The sequence below is a fragment of the Vombatus ursinus genome, unplaced genomic scaffold, assembly GCF_900497805.2.
Source record: "Vombatus ursinus unplaced genomic scaffold, bare-nosed wombat genome assembly UNPS02006874.1, whole genome shotgun sequence".
Classification (NCBI taxonomy): domain Eukaryota; kingdom Metazoa; phylum Chordata; class Mammalia; order Diprotodontia; family Vombatidae; genus Vombatus; species Vombatus ursinus.
This window is the reverse complement of record NW_020946652.1, coordinates 132,483-139,038: the sequence shown is the minus strand read 5'-3', so window position 1 is coordinate 139,038 and position 6,556 is coordinate 132,483. Positions and strand designations below refer to the sequence as shown.

General features: G+C 53.5%; 1 protein-coding gene across 2 annotated transcripts in view; it reads left to right on the top strand.

Annotated features, from left to right (window-relative positions):
- BCL6 (BCL6, transcription repressor) overlaps positions 1-6,556 on the top strand; it is a 23,045-nt gene that overhangs the window by 3,271 nt on the left and 13,218 nt on the right. The gene's annotated exons all lie outside the window — the stretch shown is intronic.

Genomic DNA, 6,556 nt, shown 5'->3' with positions numbered 1-6,556 from the left:
TCTCTCTCTCTCTGTCTCTCTCTCTCTCTGTCTCTCTGTCTCTCTCTCTCTCTCTCTCTCTCTCTCTCTCCCTCCTCTATGTCTGTCTGTCAGTCTTTCTGGACCTGAACAACGCAAACTCGCCCAGTCTCTAGTCTGGGAAACGTGGGGAAATCTGGCTTCTGGTGTGCAGGCTTCACTCGTCGTTATCCCAGCAGTTGCTGCAAAATGGAACTAAGATTGCGAAAAGTAGATCAGAGGTAGTGCCGCTGTCCTCTCTCAGCCGCTTAAGAAAATCTCGGGGCTCTTCCCCTCATACGGCAAAAGAGGGGAGGCAGGCTGGGAGCTGGGGCCGACCCCCTCCCCTCCGCAAGCCCGTGGCGCTCGCTGTCTGTGTGTTTGGGCGGCGGCGGCGGCGGCGGCGCGCGTGAGAGGGAGCAGCTCCCTGCCTTCTCCCGTCAGTTTCGCACACCCTCCTCCTCCTCCTCCTTCTCCACCCCCCCACCCCCCCATCCCGAGGAAGCAGATTTAATCTTTTATGGATTTTTCAATTAGTTTCTGGTCCCGGGCAGGGAAACTCGCTGTGGATTCCTAGTAACGAGAAAGAAAATGTTTTGCCTTTTTTTTTTTTTTGTTTTTTGTTAATGTAAACAAGCTCTCTTACGCCGCCTGAAAAGTGGGGCGGGCAGGCCGGCGAGAGGCAGAGGGAAGGAAGGAGGAAAAGGCCAGTTTAGACATAGGTTTCAGAGCGCTGAAGGAGAGACACCCCTGGCTCCCCCCAGCTTCTCATCACAGAGGGGGGTTGGAAGAAAGCCCTCTTCCCAGATGTGGAGAGGGAGGCTGAGCATAGGACCGGCCGGTCGTCCGGGTTTGGCCTGCACCAGCCGGGCCGCCTTCCTTGTGCTGCTCCGGGTTTCCGAGCAGGGCCCTTGGCACGGAGAGCCAGGATCGTGGATCCGCAGCCTCGCTTGCGGTGCTCCTGGCGGCGGCCCCGGGCTCTGGGGAGGGGCGACCCCAGCCTGCCAGCTCCCCGAAGGGATTGGAGGAGAAGGAAGAAGGGGAGAGGGGCTGAAAGGTGCTAGGGATCGACCCCTTAGCAAAAGGCCCCGGCGACTGAGGCCTTTGGCCAAAATAGCCAGCGGCTCTGTGCAGACGAGAAAGGTTTGCTCCCCTCCCCTCTCCTCCCCGCCCTCCCCCCCCAAGCCACTTATAAATAGAAGTTTCCGACATCCCATTTGGAAGACTTTAGCAATTGCAAACCGAGGCTGGCTGGTCTGCATCGGGCTCACACCCGAGCAGCCTCGAGTGGTGGTAGGAATGTGAGGTCGGGGTGTATAGAAATATGCCCAAGCATGGGAGCAGGGCCACCAAGGGTATCTCTCATTCGCCTTCAGCAACCACTCCCCCCCCCTCCACGTGCATGTTACCCCATTCCCCAAAGCAGACTAGCTTGTACTCCAGGAGAGGGTTCTGAAAATCCCAGAGGTCACCAGTGGAGAAAGCAAAGGGGCCAAGGCCAGGTCAAGGTTGTGACCCCCAGGCTGATTCCCCCTTAAAGAATTCCAGTTACTGAGTTGAGTAAGTGATTACCGAGACTCGATGTCAAAATTCTTCCTTCCTTCTCTCGCTTTCCACCTCATCACACACACACACACACACACACACACACACACACACACAGCCCCAACTTTGTTGTGAAAACTTAGCGGTTTGGGTCCCACTAGCTGGGGCAGCAACGCCCTCCTCTGGTTGGTTTATGCAGCCTTGCCCTCAGTCCTGGGAACTCGAGTAAAGAAAGTTTTTTTTGGAGCAATTGTGAAATAAATAAGCCTTGTGAGTTGTTTTTAAAGGGGAATAAGGGATGAAACTGATTTAAAAAATATTCCTGCCATGGATCTGCCAAGATTGAAACTAAGTGTTCCAGGCTCTAGGAGGAGAGGAGGAGACGGTAGGAACGCTTTTGGTGGGAGTGTGTGAACATGACAGGGTTCAATTTTCCCCCTCCCCCAATGGACCTCCTCATTTGTAGTGTTTCTCTTGGACCAAGATGCTGATGTTGGTTTGCTGGCTGAACTGTATTATGTTTGGTGGGAAAAGGAGTGGTTTACACACACACACACACACACACACACACACACACACACACTTTTTTTTCCCCTCTTAAATAGCTGGCAGGACTAGACAGGTAGAGTGGTTGGTTGCTCGGTCTGGGCCGTGGTTTTGCTTGTGAAAGGACCTGGGGCCAAAGTTGTCGGTCTTATCTGTTTTCTGGTTTTGAGTAACAGGTGGGGATGAAGGTGCAGTGAGCCATGAGGGTTTTGCCTTGGAGATCCTGTGGGAAGAAGGTCCTGCTTGATGAAGCTGCCCCACTGCCCACACCCTGAACACCTTCCTCCTGACAGTCTGTAGACTATCACATTCCCTACCCAACTCCTTACCAATGAGCTGGGCTGCTTCTTTCTTGCCCCCTTCTGGTGGAAAACCTGCTCTTCCCTTTCCTAGCGCTTAGGACTGAATGTGAAGAAAGATGATGGGGGGTAGGTGCTGTGCTTTGGAGTTGGCCTTCCGCTAGTCTCTGTTTAACCCAGGGTACAAGCTGTTGAATTGTTGGCACTGTTGAATGAACTATAAGATTGATCTATCCTTGCATTTAAAACAAAACATCCTCTCCATCCCCCTTCCAAATACACCCAGCTAACTAGGCAGGAATGTTGTATAGACAGCTCCCCTCCCCTCCGGTCTCCTAACCTTAACGTGGTTCCGGTCCTTTAAAGGACTAATCGGTATAGTAGCTGGGCCTTGACACCCCCGCCCCCCACCGCCCCATTCCTTCCCTCCCCACCCCGCCCCCATCGAGATCCTTTAGGCTTGTCTCTGTCTGCCATCTAGTGGTTATTAAGAGTTGACGTTTAACTAACTCATTTCTCCAAATTCGGGAATCGGATTCAGCAAGAGGGTGGACTGCAAGAAGAAAAACCCCTTGAGAACTGTGGGATTCCAATTAATAAAATCTTGCGCTTCTATTAGAGGATTGAAAGTAGAGGAGTAGCCCCCATAGGCCAGAAAATGTGATATGAGAATGACTTAGTCACACACTCTGTGCCCCATGAGACACAGGGGCTCCCTCCTTCCTCACCTCCTTCAAGCTGTCGGAAGATTAGGGATGGCCATCGCTTTATTGCCAGTTGCATTATAAAATTTAGTGTTGGAAGGGGCCTGGTCCAGTTTCCCTTTATTTTGCAGAGGAAGAAACCGAGAGCCAGAGAGGAAATTGTCTTGTCCAAGGTCAAAAAAAAAAAAAATAGCAAGTATTTGGACCTCAGTCCTCAGACTCAAATGTAGTGCACTTTATTATTATTGAAGCTCTTCATTACCCGCTAAAAGGGAAGGTGGGAGTGGGGGGGGGGGCAAAGGATTTCAATACTCTTAAAAATGAAATCGGTAATGTGGGGGAATCTATGTAAGGGAGGTGGCAGTAATGGACGAAGCGAAGACTTTGGGGACTTGCCCAGCCCCACCACTTCTATGGGAGGGGAAAAGAATAACTTTGACATAGCACCTACTATGTGCTGGGCACAGAGCTTAGTTTTATGAGTATTATTTCATTTGACCCCTGCATTTAGGACCAAAATCTTGCCTTTCATCTAAGCGAAGAGTACAGAATGTTTCCCTTTTTAATTTTTGGGGAAGAAAGATCGCTTCTCTAAGATGTCTGGTCATCTCTCGTTTTGTTTACTCACTTGTAATCATCTGTTCTGGACACTATGCAGAAAGAGAAGGCTGAATGGGGCAACTGGTCCACTATCTGCATGCTGAACTAACATACGCACATTGGACTTAGATGGAGAGTGTGTGTTTAGGGCCTACCGAGGGGAAACGGTTTATGTGTCTTTCTGGAGACAGCTTCTAGGTTTATAGAAATGTCTCTCAGCAGTATTTCTAACCCTGTTGACTATTTCAGAGGTTGTATGCTAGGTATCAGCTTTGTCTAGATGGGGAGGGTCTCATCCCGCGGGTTAGAGACCAGTCCATTCAGCATGACCACCCGGCCTGGCCAACTAGTGCTTCAGTCCATCTCCAAGGCCACTCAGCTCCAAGTACAGCGGCTCAATTTCACAGGCCAGCCCAGTGAGCAGCTATGGGAAGCTGCTTGTTGGATGAGAAATGCTCTTGTATTCCATTTGGAAATTAATCAAAGCCTGGCAAGGTCGACTCGTCACTTTCATAGTACAGTTACTGATTTCCATCTTCATTCGGATGAATAATAAAAAACGCTGGCCAGCTGTTGAAACAGAATTTAAAAGGCACTTTAATGGGGCGGGGGTTACAATTCGTGCGCCTCACCTTTTTATACAGTAGGCGGAACAACTGGAGGGAAACTTGCCCCGCCGCCGGCCAAGTCCGAGCCTGCCAAGGCAGTGCAGCCTCAAAGGTGGTGCCTCCTTCAGGCGTCTGAGAGTGGGATGGAGGCTCCTCCAGTTACCAAATTCCAAAGGCTGCTGAGGAAACGCATCTCTCTCTTTTATGGCATTTCCTAGAAGCTTGCAGTAAGTGCTCAGAGCCCCACTGGCTGCAGGGAATGTGAGTTCAAACCCGAGAGACAGGACTGACTGGCCGTGGGTGCCGGTGGCATTCCGCAGCTTTCTCCCCGGCTTTTGGGACTCCTGTCTCCCGATAGCACCGAGAGCGCTCGTCACCTCCCTCTCTCCCCAACCAAAGCGAGACCCCGATTTAACTCAGACCCTGGAAACATCGAAGCCTGCTAGAAAAGCGAGCAGCTGCCCTGGGGACGGGTCAGGGTCTGGGGAATCTCCCCTCTTCCAGGTAGCATCTTGGAGCCCGATAGAGCTGGTCTTGAAGCTTGCCAGCTCCAACCCACGTGGATGAACCCCCTCTTCTAAAGCAGGGCTTTATTTCCCCCCGTTCGTCCTCGCCCCCCATCTCCACCTTGTATTAACTCCGGCTTGGTTCGGCCAATGCGGAATTCTTTCCTTAAAATGCCCAAACCATCTCGGGCCGGAAGATGCCAGATCTGAGGCTGGCTGTGCTCGTTCCCGCTCCAGGCTAGGGTGATAAGAAAAGTAAGGGGGAAAGAAGGAGGGGGGCAGTGGAATGAGGTCAAAGCCTGGTGAAGAGCGGCCCCTTGTGGACAGCAAGGGAAGCTACCCTTAAGCTCCCCCCCCCCCCCCAGCCCTTGAACCCCTCGGCTTCTTTCCTCTGTTTGCCTGCCACCGTTTTATCTTAGGATTTTTCAGACTCCCTCACTCCTCCTCCATCCCCAGGCTCTCCACATTTCCAGCTCTCACTCTGGGCCTGGGGGGGAGCGGATTCCGTGGAGGAAAAGCCACACGCCGAACCTCCTCCCCGGCTGCCCTTGACGGCTGAAGGGCTCCGCGTGCGGACTCCGGGGGCCAGGTGGGGAGGTTGGGGCAATCGGTGCAGGCGCTGTCGCCGCGTCCCCCACCTCGAAGTCCTGGCTCAGTCCAGGGTGGCAGGCCCGCTGGCCTTGGCTTTGCAAGGCTTTCAGTGGGCAGACCGCGGTGTGTTGTGTGTTGGTGCAAGGCGGGAGGGGGAGGAGGGGCGGAGAGGGTGTAGATGGAAGGTGAAAGGTCAGTGCAAGAGGCGAGAGGAATGATCCGAGGTAGTTGGACGCCGAGCCTTGGGCTTAGTGACTTCTAATCCGGGCCCTGTGGTTTTCGAACTGCGTGAATGGGTCAGCCCAGTTGGGAAGCTTTTCTGGGTCTCAGTCTCCTGTCTGTAAAATGGGGATGATGATACCACTTGCTCCACACTCTGTAACCCTGAAGGCTATGGCAACGTGAATGCCTCTGGCAACGTGAGTGCCTCTGGCACCGAGACTGGCCGGACGCCAGCCCCTCTGCTGGCCTGCTGTAGATTGAGGGGGAGGGCCAAGATTTCGGGGAAATCAGCCTCGGAGATCCCGAAGTCCCTCCGGGGTGGGCCATGGTAATTCTGAGTTGAGACGATCGCCAGCCTTCTCGCAAACGTAGGCGGGAGGGCTTTGGCGCAGGTTCGCTCCAGGGCCGCCCGTCGAGGGTCCGGCCGGCTGTGGTTCGCGTTGCCCTTTGCAGTTCTGTTTAGAACCGGAATCACATGGGGGCTCTGGGGCCGCCAGATCCGCCCCTGCTCCCAACTCGCTCCCAGTTCATTCTCCTCCCGTTTTTCCTCCACCTCCACCCCCACACACTCCCAGACAGAAAAGGGGGAAGTCTTGGGTCTGATCCCGGCTCGGGCAAGGAGCAAAACCGTTAGGAAGCTCTTGCATTTCCTTTGGGAAAGAGCGAGCATCCGCTGGCGGCGGGGCCAGCCTCATCCTCCCTGGGGGCCAGCCGGGGCGGGGGGAGAGAGAGAGAGAGAGAGACAGAGAGAGAGAGACAGAGAGAGAAAGAGAGACAGAGACAGAGAGAGACAGAGAGAGAGACAGAGAGAGACAGAGAGACAGAGAGAGAGAGACAGAGAGAGAGAGAGACAGAGAGAGACAGAGACAGAGAGATTGAGATAGAGACAGAAAGACAGACAGGCATACAGAGACACAGACTGGGAGAAAGACAGTCAG